The sequence below is a fragment of the Mustela nivalis genome (assembly GCF_964662115.1).
Source record: "Mustela nivalis genome assembly, chromosome: 5".
NCBI classification, from domain to species: Eukaryota; Metazoa; Chordata; class Mammalia; order Carnivora; family Mustelidae; genus Mustela; species Mustela nivalis.
Window position 1 is genome coordinate 148009653 of NC_139024.1, and position 16047 is coordinate 148025699.

The 16047-nt window shown below is 46.2% G+C and overlaps 1 protein-coding gene across 1 annotated transcript in view; it reads left to right on the forward strand.

Annotated features, from left to right (window-relative positions):
* Nucleotides 1-280: 280 nt before the first annotated feature.
* Nucleotides 281-16047, forward strand: part of CAP2 (cyclase associated actin cytoskeleton regulatory protein 2) — a 139748-nt gene continuing 123981 nt past the window's right edge. Inside the window, exon 1 of the mRNA XM_082731831.1 lies at nt 281-416. The gene's annotated coding sequence lies outside the window, so the exon portion shown is untranslated. The remainder of the gene's footprint in view (nt 417-16047) is intronic.

A 16047-nucleotide genomic window follows, 5' to 3' on the forward strand; every position in this document is an offset into this window, starting at 1 on the left:
ATTTGCGGCTCTTCGGCCCGGAGTCTCCCGGATCTTTCCAGACTTCTTCGCGAGGCTGCCTGACGCGGTGAATCCATTTCTTCCGTAGCCGGGCGCTTGGCAGGCTCTCTCCCCCTTCCCCTGCCTTCCCCGCGTCCCTCCTCGTCTCCCACGGCCCATCTGCCCCTCCTTCCCTGCAGCCCCCTCTCCTCCCGGCTCGCCTTTATTCCCACCCGCACCCGCGGGGCTCTGCCCTCCCTCGCTCTCCCCCGCGCTCGTCTGTATTTGGAGCTCCCGGAAGCCGCCGGCGACTCTGCCCGGGAGCGGCGTGACTGACACCGGCTCCGACTCCGGGGGGAGGAGGGCGCGGGAGGAGGGCGCGAGTGGCCGGACTCGGATTTGCGGCGCCGGGGACGGGACCCCGGGACACCCGGCAGGTAACCGGGAGCTGCGGGCCGGCGCGGGCGGGGAGGGCCGGGGGCAGGTGCGGGGGGCGCCCCGCGGCCGGCCGCTCGGAAGTTGCGCCCCCGGGCTGGGGTAGGGAGGGGGCCGGGACGCGGCGGCGGCGCGCGGGCGGGGAGGCGGCGCGGGAGCCTTCGGGGCCGGGGGGCCGGGGGGGCGGGGCGGGGGCGGCCGCCCCATCTGGGTCAGCGCCGCGGCGCCCTGCCCCCGCCCTGTCCCCGCTGCGGGCGCCCCGGGGCGGGCGCGGGGAGGCGGGGAGCGCGCGGGAGCCGGCCGGGGCCTACCCGCCCCGCGCTGCCGCCCCAGGCCCGCCTGAACTTTGGGGGTCCTCGCCCGCTGGGCTGCGAGCCGCACGGGGGGGTGGGGCGTGGGGGGAGATGGGGGAGACCGTGACCGGGCTGGATCCGACCCCGGCACCGCGACTGGAAAGTGCTGGAAAGAAAAGGACCTGGCTAGTCTGCAGAACCTGTCTAGAGGCAATGAGTCACTTTGAAAAAATGCAAAGGCAACTGAGGCATTGAGGGGACAGCCCGGAATAGGGCCTCTCTCCAGCTGGGTCCCTGACCGCTTTGGGTCGAAGGCTGTCCGGCAAGCAGCACTTTCAGGGCTAATGATTGCATATGCAGATGGCCTTTCCTTTATTCTCCTCGGAGTGCTGTCCGGCATCACAAACAGGCTGCAACTTTTAGCTGTATTTGAACTGATGCATTCTGTAGAGTAGATATGGGTGACAGCATTTAGGACATGGAGCTAGGATTGGGTCCAAACTGCCACATTGGAGCTTGAACGTTTAGCGAAACATCAAGAACCTTTGGTTCTGTTGAGTCTTGGCAATGCAGAAGCCTATGGGACTCAGGCACCATGGTTTACCAGAATTGTTGGCAGGTACTATTCCTTTACTGCCTATGTAGGTTTCTTTTAATTTAAGGAACGTGCCTTAGAATTATTGGTAAAATACCTGAGCTCACTTAATGTAAGATTAAGGAAATTGTTCTTAAGTTACTAAAGTCTAACTAGGCTATAAGCCTTTTGAGGGCAGGGGTGGGGTTTTTGGAACTTCTTTCAGGCGGGAACAGTATTTGACTCACAGCCTGTCCTGAGCAGGGAGTCAGAGTTTTTCAAAGTAATTGACTCAATAGCTTGAGTGTGGCTGAATCACGACTTGTTGAAGATAAAGTGTATTTTGCAAAGAAAAGCTATTCCGTGAATTCCCATATGTAAAAATCCTTAATAGAATTAGAATCAAGGTATCATATTTATTCAAGAGAAAAAGACATTGAGAAGTCAGGTGGGTGACCATCAAAGTGGCCATGACTTGCAGAAAAGAGGTTTTTGGTGCTTGTTGTTGACGTGGTGAAAATTGTATGAACTTCAAATTTCAGAGTCCATAAGTTTCAGCCGCACCATTCCTTTGTGTATTGTCTACGGCTGCCTTTTTTCACTGCAACAGTAGAGTTAAGTAGCTTCTGAAGAGATCACATGGCCAGCAAAACTTCCATATTTACACTCTAGCCCTTGGCTCAAAAAATTTGAAGTTCAAATTTTTTCAACTTCAACAAATTTGAAGTTCATATAATTTTCACCAGGAAAGAAAGTCTTTTTTTTTTTTTTTCCAGGCATTTAAACATGTAAAAATAATTTTTAGCCTGAGAAAGGAAGGGGAGACATAAAGACAGCAGGAAATTGAGGCAGGTTCGTTCTGTTGGTAGGACTTTGCTACTTCCACGAGCCTAGTGATAGTTTGAGGAAGAGCTTTTGAAGGGATTCATGGGCCAGATTATTTGAGTGTCTGAGTCATACCCAAGAGTTTTTACATACCTTCAAAAGTAGCATTAACTGATTTGGGTATTAGAGTGTTTCATTTTGTCTTGAATATTTCCTAACAGACATCTTTGTATGTGAAGTTCTGTTTTTTTATTAGCTACATAATATTTTATACATAAAAATAACAGGCTAAGCATATATAAGCTATAACCATTGTGTTCAAATGGCCACCATTACCTCATTAAAAACTAGGGTTTAAGAGCTAGATAATTGTGAAAAGATAACCTACAGAGTAGGAGAAAATATTTTAGAATTATGAATCTGATAAAGGGCTTGTATCCAAAATATGTAGCAAGCTCTTACAGTTCAGTAATAAAAAGATAAATAACCGATATAAAAATTGTCAAAGGATCTGGATAGACATTTCTCCAAAGAACATAAACAGATAGCCAGTAAGTAAGGAAAAGATGCTCAACATTATTATTCATCGGAGAAGTACAAACCAAATCACACTGAGATACCATTTCATACCCAATAGGATGGCTAGAATAAAAAAATCAGCTGGTAAGTGTGGGTGAGGATGTGGAGGAACTGGAACTCTTCTACTCATTGATGGTGGAATGTCAAATGGTGCAGCTGCTTTGGAAAACAGTTTGGCAGTTCCTCGAAAGTTCAGCTGAATTACCATATGATAGAGCAATTTCACTTCGCGGTATATACATCCAAGAGAAATGAAAGTCTATATGTGCACAAAATCCTATGCACAAATATTTATGCCAGCACCATTCATAATAACTAAAAGCTAAAAATGTCCATCGACTGATGAATGAATGTATACGATGTGGTCTACCCACGGAGTGGGATAGTAGTTAGCCATAGAAGGAAGTGAGGGGTGCCTGGATGGCTCCGTGGGTTAAGCCTCTGCCTTTGGCTCAGGTCATGATCCCAGGGTCCTGGGATCGAGCCCCACATCGGGCTCTCTGCTCAGCGGGGAGTCTGCTTCCTCCCTCTCTCTCTCTGCCTGCCTCTCTGCCTACTTGTGATCTCTGTCTATCAAATAAATAAATAAATCTTTTAAAAAAATATTCTAAGTGAAAGAAGCGAATCACAAAAGATCACAGTTTGTTTAACTCTGTTCCTATGAAAATGTCCAGAACAGGGCAATCTGTGGAGACAGGAAGTAAATTAGTGGTGGTGATAGTTATAGGCTACAGGGTTTTCCTTTGAGCTGATGAAAATGTTCTAAGATTGACTGTGGTGATGATTACACATATCAATGAACTGTACACTTCAAATGGGTGAATTGTCTCCTATGTGTTACATCTCAGTAAAGCTGTTAAAGAGAACAAACAGAAAGTAGGCAAAACAAAAACCTTCTATATTGTTACCTGTCCTGTTGCATCTTCGCGCTCCTCTCCTGTGCCATTCTCCAGGTCCCTCCAACCCTGAATTTTGTGTCAATTAATCCCTAGTTTTATTGTAAAACTGCTTTATGACATATGTATGTATTCCTGAACAATGGGCTGTTTAGGTTTTCTTGGTGTTTGACTTATGAAAGGGGTGTATATATTCTCACTTAGAAAAAAATTCAACCTTAAGCTTTTAAGAATTATCCGTATTGCTGCAGGTAGCTACGTAGCCCTTGTTGGCAAACATTCCACAAGTCATTTATCCATTCTCTTACTGGCGAGCATTTGGGATAGTTCCCATGTTTTGCAAAGTGCATTGCTGTGAAGACTTTTTCTCTGTGTCTTGGCACAGATGTGCAGGAGCTCTTCTTTGTGAATGTGACTATATCATATATTTTAATGACAAAAAGAAGAGAAGAAGTTGATTCTTCTTCTGACTTGTACGTTAATGGCATGTCTCCATCTTCCTCATTCCCCCAAACGAAGTGAAAAGAGCTGGGATCCTAGTTTCTTGTTCCATTTAGATTCTAATAGCAATATCTATTATGTGATATCCCAAGAAGTGTGGAAAAGCGTGGGTCTGAAACTGTACAGCTAATTTCACAGCAGGACCCCATACCCCACGAGCATCTTCATTCCCTTTTATCACTTGGATTTAGGATGGGACAGAGAGCAATTTTATTAAGTCAGAGGGACAAGACTTTCAGCAAGGTCCTAAGTGGTTTCTAAACCTTACTAACATTTTCCTTGGATGTGTATTCCTGCTGCGCAGGCCAGTATTTCTGACATGACTTAGTTTGGTTATTCTAGTAACAAGGAGCCAATTGGAAACCTGGCATGTTAGCCCTGGGCACTTTCGAAGCCTGCCCTGACTCGGGCTGTGAGCTTTAGGATTTCATCCTGGCTATTTCTACTTTTACTTAGGAAGAGAGGAAGCAGGTCAGAGCAGGCCATTATAAGGGATTTTACTAGGGTTTTCTTTTCCTGTTTTAATTATGGTAAAGTAAACAACTTAAAATGTACTGTTTGTACATTTTAAGTGTACATTTTTAAGTGTACAATTCAGCAGCATTGAGTACATTCACAAAGTTGTGTGACTGTCACCACTGTCCGTCTCCAGAACTTTTTAATCACCTCAGACTGAAATTCTGCTCCCATCAAATGATAACTCCCATTCCTCCCTTTCCAGCCCCTAGTAACCACCATTCCACTCTCTGTCTCTAGGGATTTGCCTGTTCTCAGTGCCTCATGTCCGTGAAATCACGCAATATTTATCTTTTCACATGAGCTTTTATATCAGGGGAATTTCATGTTGTTTTGTTTTTCCTAAGTAGACCCTTTTCTCACTTATGGAAAACATCTTCTTCTACTGAGCAGTTATGTAAAGAGGACAGTTTCCTTTTCAGGATACAGCCTTGTGGGGGTATAGCCCAGGGGTAGAGTATTTGACAGCAGGATACAGCCTTGTGTAGGAATTGACATAGCAAGTGTTCTAAAACCAGAAGAAGAACTTCTGATTATTATGGATTAGTAATAATAATTTCACCTGACCCGTCTCATCAGTTAGACATCTAATCATCCTAGCTTCTCATTGACCACTTAAGCAAGTGAAGGAGGTCCAGTAGTCCCAAGATGGAAACTCACGTCTATCTAATGAGAGGATAAATTAGGTAACTTGAAGTTCCCATAGTCCCCAGCTTCTCAGAATTTAAAGGCCATTCTACAATATACAAGTCTGATCCAAAATCATTCGAGTTTAATAGGGTATTAAAGAGCAGGAGAGGGGCACCTGGGTGGTTCAGTTGGCTAAGTGTCTGCCTTCGGCTCAGGTCATGATCTCAGGGCCCCCAGATCAAGTCCCACGTTGGGTTCGCTGCTCAGCAGGGAGTTTGTGTCTCCCTCTGCCCCTCCCCCTTTCTCGTGTTCTCTCTCTCTCAAATAAATAAAATCTTAAAAAAAAAAAAAAAAGAGAGGAACAGGAGAGTTCTGGGAGTCTGGAGATTGAAGTTAGGTGATCTCCATGTAGTTTTAAAGAGGCAGGTGGTCCCTGGAGAAGCTAGATGCTGGAGACAGCTGAGACAAACATAGTAGCACATAGATGAGCACAAGGAGGGGCAGAGTGAAAGGGAGAGAGAAACTCTAGCAGACTCCGTGCTCAACCTGGAGCCTGACGTGGGGCTCAGTCTCATGACCCTGAGGTCATGACCTGGGCCGAAACCAAGAGTCAGACGCTTAACCTGACTGTGCGTCCCAGGTGTTCAGAGTCTCTGGATTTTGTTTTTTTAAAGATTTTATTTATTTATCTGACAGAGAGATCACAAGTAGGCAGAGAAGCAGGCAGAGAGAGAGGGGGAAGCAGGCTCCCTGCTGAGCAGAGAGCCCGATGCAGGGCTCCATCCCAGGACCCTAGGATCATGACCTGAGCCGAAGGCTGAGGCTTTAACCCACTGAGCCACCCAGGCACCTCAGAGTCACTGGATTTTTATGAGATAAATTGAGTATTTTAAAACAATAAGAAGCAGTCAAAATGGACCACGGTAAGACAACTAGCGGATTGAATTTTTCCAGAATCAGGTGCAATAGGCTTTGTAGTGGCGAGAGCATATTTCTGTCTGATTACAGTCTGATGTGTCGTGGAGGCTGTCCATTCTGTGTATCCTCAGTTTAGAAGCCCGGAGCGTGTAGGTAGGGGGCTGGTGAGATAGGAGGGTGGTCTTTTCATCTACTGAACACTATTTGGGGCCTGTGCTCACTCCCATCCAGCGTCAGGTGGCGAGTAGGCTGCTGGAAGAAGACTCCATCCAGTTGGTAGCTTGGCTTTCGGCTGACCCCGCACAGTTTCTCCTGGTATCATCTTCTAGCATGCTGGAAGCTGTGGCTGGAGATCGTCGGGGGTCCCATGCAGGTTCACAAGTGTTGAGCCAAAATCCTTAAAGCTGTGATTCGGATTCCCCGTTCATTTCCATTTCGCTTCTTTGTCTCTCGGTGCTCTCGCGGTGTGCTCCCCTGTTCCAAGTTCCCTCTGTGCACGGCCCTCCGGCCCCCCTTCTTCTGTCCTACTTCACAAGAGTCTCTCCCTTCGTCCTTCCCTCAGTGTCTCGTCTGCGTGGAAGGTGGACGATTATCTAATGAAAGTTCTCCAGCCACTGACAACTTGGAAAAAGAGGTTTTCTCGTGCCCATGAGTCTAGGTGGGGCTGGCATTAGGGGTGGGGCTCAGTATTGTGCTTCTTTAGGCCAAAAGTCTTCAAACTGTGTACATGAACTGTATTCAGAGACTTTCCCCGAGGTACCCGCACACAAGTGTTTTGAGGAAGTAAATTTTCAAGTCCTCCTCTTCCCTGTGTCCTTTTTCCAGAGGAGTCTTCTTGAGAGCCGGCCTGCCCCAGAGATGAGCTTCTGTCTCCCGCCTTCTTTTCCATAAGCACCTTTCTCTCATTCTGCCTAAGAAAATCCTGTATCTCTAATCCATCTTCCTAATTCATTTGACTAAGAAGTCCTATTTCTAACCTATTTTTTACTAAACTCCACTATCCAAGGATGTCATCTAGGGAGTGGGGAAGGAAGAAAAGGGGGACATTTCAGAATCTCAGCCTTAGGGGTGTGAAAGTGAATGATTCCAACGCCCAACATCTCAAATCATGTGTTTTCTAAATCTCTGGAGGGTCTGTGTTATGCTGAGTGCTGTGAAACGTGTAAGCCTGATGATTCACAGACCTGTTCCCCTGGGGCAAATAACACAGTATATGTTAATGAAAATAATTAAAACAAACAAACAAAAACCACACACACACACACACATATTGAAGATCGATCTAATCAAATTGTAAACTGATATTAAAGGACAAATTTAGAAAAGGATGAAATCAGGACTCTCATACAAATGAAAAATGAACTTTTTTGAAAGATTTTATTTATTTGAGAGAGAGAGAGAGTATGCACAAGGAAGGGGTGGGGGCAGAAGTTGAGGGAGAAGCCGACTCCCTGCTGAGCGGGGAGCCCGCGTGCAAGGGGCTGGATCCCAGGACCCTGGGATCATGACCTGAGCCAAGGCAGACACTCAACTGACTGAGCCACCCAGGAGCCCCAAAATGAACATTTTTAAACATACTAAAAAATGAGAGAGCCGGAAAGGTCTGTAGTCAGTTCAAAGGAGATCATTTATGGGAAGGTTGAAATGATTTTGCTTAATTGGTGTTAAAGCGGCTTCTTCCGCGGTGGGAGAAGGAAGTCAGTCCAACCTTTACAAGGCAAAACTCTTTATGTGCTTATAGACAATAATTACCTGCTTTCCCATCAGTTTTCTACAAGTTAACTGCTATGTCTGCAGAGTTGTAACTGGCCCTCGTCCAAGACAGCGACGGGCTGAGAAAAGGCAGAGGGATGAGTGGGGAGGAAGCTCACTCATCAGTGAGTGGCTTCTCCGTACACTGGTGACTCAAATAATTTTTGATATTTCTTCACCGTGTGATGTTAGTACACTCAGGAGTTCAAAGAACGGAGTGACATTTCTATGACAAAATGTCACCCCTACCCATCTTCTCATTTATGTGAACATAGTTTCCCAAGCATGTACTTTGATAAAAACAAAAATTGAGAAATTGATGTTCAACCTTGACTCATTCTGGTAATAAATTTATTCATCCACAGATGCATGAAAAAAAAAAACACTGAAAAATGAAAGTGCTCGAGAGAGAGGGTTTTCCAATAAAAATTACTTTTTACGTACATTTAGTAATTATTTGTCACCATTTGTAATATGTGTGTTGTCTAGATAAGTGGCATTCAGAGTTATGATGGTAGCAATCAGAAGAGCTTTTTTCTTTTGCCATTGAATTTAAAGATTTTATTTATTTGACACAGAGAGAGATCACAAGTAGGCAGAGCAGCAGGCAGAGAGATAGGGGGAAGCAGACTCCCTGCAGAGCCCTATGTGGGGCTTGATCCCAGGACCCTGAGATCATGACCTGAGCTGAAGGCAGAGGTTTAACCCACTGAACCACCCAGGTACCCCTTGACTTTGAATTTAAATTGAAGTTTATAAACATAGTTTTGCTGCAGAGAAGTATGATAGAATAATGAATAAAAGACATTAAGGCATAAAATAAATAATACTGGGATACATTTCTACAGGGCAAGAAGAATGGAAATATAAGTTGGAGGAGAAAATGTAATTATGCAAAATTTGTGATTGTCAAAAAGCAGCCTGTTCCAGTATATATATATATATTTTTTTGCAGTGAGTGTGAATTTCAGTGGCTGAGAATGAGAAACAATTTTATTTTTATGCATCAGTGGTAACAATGCTAAACGTTACATTCTTTGCAGCCATTCACATTTTGGTGACATTTTTTACATGTCAATCTAGAAATGGGCAGGAGGGTTTTACAAAAATGCTTTCTGGATATTTACTAGTGAAAATTTGAAAATCCCTTTTATAACCTATCCTTCCTCTGTTTTCAGACCAAAAATCAAGGGGTCAGTAATATGGCAAACCTTTCTGCACGTTCAGTGTTGGTAAAGGAAACAATTTGCTGACTGACAGAGTTCTAGGGACTCCTGGTTCTGCTAGATTCAGGGAAGACATTTCAGAGTGAAAGGTCTTGATGCTTGTGACACCTCTCAAAAGGGAATGATGGATAGCCCATCAGGTTTTATTTCTTTTTAAGCAGTTACGTCTTCACTTTACTGGTCTTTCTTGATCTCCCCTTTGGAGGCCCTCAGTGTCAATGATGTGTGTGTGTGCCTGTGTTTAATAACCAAACAGATCGTATTGTTTGGATCTGTCAACGTGTGGCTTTCACCAAGTTTGGGAAATGTTTGCTCATTATTTCTTTGGGTATATTTCTCATCTCAATCTCTTTGTCCTCGCCTGGGATCCCAAGGACACCATATTTAATTATAATATTATATATATATATATATATATATATATATATATATATATATATATAGTGAGATTATTTAATATCACCCCCACAGACCTCTGAAGCTCTGTTCATTTTTTCCTTCAGTTCCTTTTCTGTCTGTTCTTAGATCAAATATCGCTACCACCAAGTACACAGTGACTTCCCAGGGCAGTTGCCATCCTGCTGTTGGCTTCATCCATGCATTGTTTTGCATTGTATTTTTCAGCTCTAAAATACTCACTTATTTCTTTTTTATAGGATCTCTGCCTCTGTTGAGAATGTCTGTCGTTCCATTCATTTTAAGGGTGTTTGCCTTTATCTCCCAGGGCACAGTTAAAACAGGTCCTAGAAATCTATCTGGTGGGGCACCTGGGTGGCTCAGTGGGTTAAAGCCTCTGCCTTCAGCTCAGGTCATGATCCCAGGGTCCTGGGATTGAGCCCCACATCGGGCTCTCTGCTCAGTGGGGAGCTTGCTTCTTCCTCTCTCTGCCTGCCTCTCTGCCTACTTGTGATCTCTGTCTGTCAAATAAATAAAGAAAATCTTAAAAAACAAACAAACCATTAAAAAAAAAAAAGAAATCTACCTAGTAATTCCAACATCTGTGTCACTGGTGGGGGCGGGGGTTGCCATCAACGGACCGTCTTTTCTCTTGAGAATTGAACACGTTTTCCCAGTCCCTTGCATGCCAAATATTTTTGGGTTGGACTCTGGGCATTTGGGGCATTGCATTGTGAGACTCTGAGTCATTTTGAAATGCCTATCTATATATTTTGTTTGTTTGTTTGTGGGTTTGTTTTCTTTTGTTTACCAGGCAGTCAGCCCAGTTCTAGCTTGCGTTCTGTGGGCAATGGTTCCAGCATCAGTGCAGTTTTGCTGTGCTGCTTTGGGTCGCATGGAAGTACTTTTTAGGGTTTAGTCTGGGCTTGAGCAGTGGATTCTCCCACAGCTCAGATCTCAAAGCCTCTGGATCCGTCCCACACATGCGCAGCTCCGAGCGAGACTGGGGCTTGTGCTGCCTCTTGCACAGAAGAAAGAGATCTCCTTCTCCGGCTCTGTCTTCTCTGGGATTCCTCTCACTGGGTCCTGCCCCTAAAAGACCTTCCCCCCACCTGGGCTTCTAGCCAGAAAGACTGGGTTTCTCTGGTAGTTTTAGCTGCTCATACTGCTGTGGTCTAGTCCCCTAAGACCAGGGCCATCCTCAGGGTTGAGCAGTGAGAAGAAAGGATGGGGAAACCGCTCATAGGGATTCTCCCTGTACCCTGGACCACAGGGAGCTCTTTCCCCTGCTCCCCACGTAGCAACTCCGGAGAAGCTTTCAGGTGCTTATTTTGCTGCTGGTCTGAGGAGCAGCTCTATGCCCAGAGCCACACTTGGGAGAGGAAAATAGACCCCCCCCCCCCGGTCCCCCACAACCCCCTGGACTTTCTGTTCATTTTTCCATTACAGAGTCTCCTTTCCAGGTCTTCTGGCCAAAAAGAGGAGGGTTCTCTCAGAGATTTGGTTGCCTGAACCCCCTGCATAGTTCCAACTTTGGGTCAACCCTGGGGAGAAAAGAGAAAAAAAAAAAACACCCAGGAACACATTCCCAAATAAGTCTCCTTTTCCAGTTTTGATTACTTTCCTCGGTTCACCCAACTGTCATTTGTCTTTCTGAGTCTGGAAGTTGCTTCTTGAGTTTTGTTTTTGTTTTTGTTTTTTTTTTTTTGCTTCTTGAGTTTTGAACGCCATCTAGAGAGAGGCTGGAGTGGGTGATTCCCTCTTGACCCACACTGGTAGCTCCCTCCTCCTTTTGATGCTTTCCTGTGGCCCCATTCCCCGTGACCCCACGCCCCACCGCTCTCTTTGTATCCCCTTTACTTTGGGCTTCCTAGTCCAAAGAGGAAAAAAAAAAAAAAAAGAACCTGCAATCTTTTGGTGGTCCACCGCTCTATTTGAAAACACCAATTTTGTTACAAGTAATAAATCAAAGTCAAGAATGGAAGTAGTCCTGGGCCTGGAGACTCATGAAGAAGCGAAGGGGCCTGGGGCCAAGTCCATCACTGGGCTGTTGCAAGCCAAACCATCATGTTCACATTTGTTACAAATGTCCACGCACAAAACTGGCCCTTTTCTTGAGAACTGGTCCTTGGGGGTTTTCCTTTTAAGAGAGCTGCCGAATCTGCTCTTCGACCATCTATAAATCTCCCAGTGAAGGCTAGAAAGTTTTGAGATCAGAAGGAGTGTCAGCAAACCTTCTTGCCTTCATTATTCCTGAGAGACAAGGTATTCTTAACACCGAAACGGCGGGGTTTCAGGAGTGAGGGAGTTTTTGTCAGGTGGTGAGAAATAACTGACCATATAAGATGCGAGCCCCTTTTCTGCTTCCTGTCACTAGTGTCCCCGCCGTTGAGATGCCCTATGGCCTCCCCTTAGAACTGTGGTGCGCAAATGTCCTTGGTCGCCGTGTTTGGGGGATCGGAGATGCGCTGACCTGTGCAATCATGAACACATCCCTGTGAGGGGTGCTGGGGCACGTTCAGAGATAAATTATAACAGTGACACTCAGGCGTCATTTTCTAGTTCTCAAAGCTCCCCTTCATCATCTCCTCCGAGTTCTCCAAAACTCCCGTGGCAGTTGTTATTATTAGGTAAGGTAAAGCTTGTATAATTCCATCCCAGAAGCCCCTCTGGGCTTTCCCTTTCCCTACTTGCAGCCACCAGCTGTCAGCCCGGGAGGCACTTGGAACTCGGTGTCGAAAACTGAGGTCCTCCCCTTAGCCGGCCACCTGCAAGCCTTCTCTGGGTTAGCGCCTGCACCACCAGACCGGGAGGGAAGGCAGCCAAGACATCCTGCCTTCTCTCTTCCCCTCCCCGCCCTGCGGATCCGCGTGGCGCTGTCTCAGATCTCCCGCACCCCAGACCTGGTCTGACCTTCTCCAGTCCACTGCCCCCTTGTAGTGAGTTCCCACATCTCCCCTCAGCCGCATCCGCTGCTCTGGCCAGCTACCGTCCATCCTGGGTTTTCCCCTGTGCTCTTACCTTCTGGCACAGAGTGAGTGCTCCGGAGATGTTTTCTAGCTGTAAGGCCTCAGGGCCTTGGCACGTGCATCAGCCCAAAGATGCTTTTACCCTCACTTACCTCTCTTCTTCCGAACTATGCGTTGAGAAGGCAGTAATGCCTCCTCATCCTCTGAGATTCAGCTTAGCGCCTAACTGAACGTTAAGAGCTTCCTGACTTCCCAGGGCTCACGTGAGTACCTGCCCTTCTCTACCCCAACCCCGTGCACATATGCTCCCGCAGCATTCCTCTGCGCTTCTATTACAGGATTTTTCAACGTGCGGCTCCTTTTACTCTGAAGTGTGCTTCTGAGAAATGCGGATTGCTGGGAGTATCCGGAACAGCTGAGTTAGGATTGCTGAGCGCGGGGCCCAGGAACCTGCATTTTGAAGCACTCTCTGCGCCCCCACCCACCCCCACTGCTTCTCCTCAGTGATTTTTTTTTTTAAGATTTTATTTATTTATTAGACAGAGAGAGACACACAGCGAGAGAAGGAACACAAGCAGGGGGAGTGGGAGAGGGAAGAACAGGCTTCTGGCTGAGCAGGGAGCCTGATGCGGGGCTCGATCCCAGGACCCTGGAACCATGACCTGAGCTGAAGGCCGCTTAATGACTGAGCCACCCAGGTTCCCCCTCCCCCATTATTCTGAGGCAGTGAAACCACTGTTCTCCTTTGCCCCCTATCATGGCCCCTAGCTGTGGCCTCTCAGAGCAGTCTTTGGTTAAGGTTCATTGCCACCTAGGTCTTCTCTGGGAGATGAGAGCAGCAAAGTCATTCAGATTTAACTGGTTTTCAGCTATATCTTTGTAAAGAGGAGCAGTGCCCCTGACCCTTGAATGGCATAGGTTTGAACCTTGCAGGGCCACTTGGTGAAGATTTTTTTAAATAAATACCTACACTGCTGTGACTGTATTTCTCTTCACGGTTTTTTCTTTTCTTTTCTTTTCTTTTTTAAATTTTATTTCTTTGACAGAGAGAGAGATACCACAAGTAGGCAGAGCAGGAGGCAGGGGTTCGGGGGAGGGGGGAAGCAGTCTGCCTGCTGAGCAGAGAGCAATGTGGGGTTCTATCCCAGGACCCTGAGATCATGACCTGAGCCGAAGGTAGAGGCTTAACTCACTGAACCACCCAGGTGCCCCTCTTCACAGTTTTTTTAAGGTTTTCTTTTCTCTAGCTTACATTATTGTAAGAATACAGTATATAATGCAGATAGCATACAAAATATAAGTTCATCGACTGTGTATGTTATTCATAAGGCTTCCAATTGGTAGTGGGCTATTAGTAGTGAAATTTTGGGGGGGACTCAAAAGGTATATGCAGATTTTTGATAGCACGGAGGTGTTGGCGCCCCTAACCTCTGCATAGTTCAATTGTACTTGTTGGTTTGAACTTGCTTGGTTCCATTGTACTTGTTTGTTTTTGAAAGCTTTATCGAGGTACAATTTTGCATAAAATTCACCCATTTTAAGTGCACAATTCAATGTTATTAGTGTATTCCCAGCACTGCCACCATGATCCTGTCTTAAGTCCTTTCCCTCACGTCACATAGAGATTTTGTGCCTGTTAGTACTCCCTTCCTGTTCCCATCCCCAGCTTAGGCAACTGCTAATCTTCATTCAGTCTCTAGACATTTGCCTTTTCTGGATACTCATATAAGTGGAATTGAATTCTGGATATTCATATAAGTGGAATATCTGCTCTTCCGTGTCTGGCTTTTTGACTTAGCGTAATGTTTCAGTATTCATCCCTATTGTAGAATGTGCAAGTACTTCTTTCCTTTTTCTTGCTAAATGATACTCTGGTGTGTGGCTACATTTTTTTATCTGTCTGTCATCTGATGGGCTGTTTCCTTTCATGTTTCGCTATTACGAGTGATGATGCCACGAACAGCGGTGTGCAAGTCTTTGTGCGTGTGGACATACGTTTTCACTGCTCTTGAGTCACTAACAACGAGTGCAATGGCTGGGTCTTATAGCAAATGGATACTTGACTCTTGAAGAAACTTCCAAACCATTTCGATAGCTGCTGCACCATTTTGCATTCCCCCTGGAGGTGTAGGAAGGTTCAGATTTGCCCGCGTCCTCACTGGCACTTGTTATCATCTGTCTTCCTGGTCACAGCCATCCTAGCGGGTGCAAAGTGGTATCTCATTGTGGGTTTGGTTTGCATTTCCCTGATGGCTCTTGATGTCGACCGTGTTCACTTACACTGTTGGCTGTGTGCCTGTTTTCTTTGGAAAAATGTCTATTCAAATATTTTGACCACTTTTAAGTTGGAGTTTTTGTTTTATTTTTGAGTTGTAAGAGTTCTTACAACTGCGCACAGGGAGAACAATTCATTTTGTTTTATGGAGGGACGGAAGGTCCCTAGAAACCCTTCCCAGGCTGTGGTAGTCTAGTGGGGTCTCCAAGGTTCCTCTTTTCCCAGTGCCACGATATGGCCCTTGAAGTCCTCCTAGAAACACCTTTTTGAACTACACTTGCCCCATGGCCTAACCAAGAGCAAATGAGCAGCACCCGTTTGTTTGCCCAGCACCACAGGAGCTTAGAAAGGGCCTGGAGTGAGCTGAGGAGGGAACTTCTCTTCAGTGAAGGGTCTTTGCCTCACATTTCGCTAAGAGAGTAGTTCCCATTTCATGATAGGAGAATGAAATAGGGATCTGTCCTGGTCCCACTCAGTGTTCAGACTCTAGCATTTTATGGCTCTGTCCTTACCCGTAAACAGCACCACCCCAAGTCAGGGCGCAGAGCCAGCCTTCAAGATATACTTAGACCTCCCCCATGGCCTCGGTTCCCGCTGGAACCTGCCGAGATGGCCCCGTTCCCTGCTGCCTGGCATCCTGGAGTGCTGGACTGTCCCCAGCAGCCAAACCGTCCGTTCCTGAAGGAGATCATGACCCCCTGAGGAATCCGTGTCTTCTCCGTCTGTGTAGCCCCAGCAGCCAGCACGGGACACATCTCAAAAACACATTTGCATACAATTCTCTTAAACTGGTCAATGGAGAAGAAGGAAGGAATTCATATATCAGACATGAATACATTGAGACTCACATGGGTTAAGGCGTCTGCCCGGAGTTATGGAAGCTGCCAGGTAAGGGGCTGGAATCTGAAATCAAGGATCTCTGATGCCAAAATACTTTTTCCACGAGATCAAGCTATGAGTTCTCGCCCCTAATCTTTAGAGATTCCAACTTAGAGGAAAGATATTTCTATCACAAGACTGATCAGGGACCCTGCTGAGAAGTGAGACCACCAGAGCAGAGAGGACAAATGGAAAGGGGAGGTCCTTTCTACACATGGTGGTTTTGCCCTTCTCTGCCCCACTCTGGATTTGGTTGTGATGACAGGAAGTGAATGGCAGGTGGTGAAGAGAGGTTACCCCTGACCTGTGAGGCCGTGGGTGGCCTCGCGAAGGAGTTGAGTTGCAGAGTATTGGTGCAGCAGTGTTGGGAAGGACCCCGAGGCAGTTGGGAACAGCACGGTGGG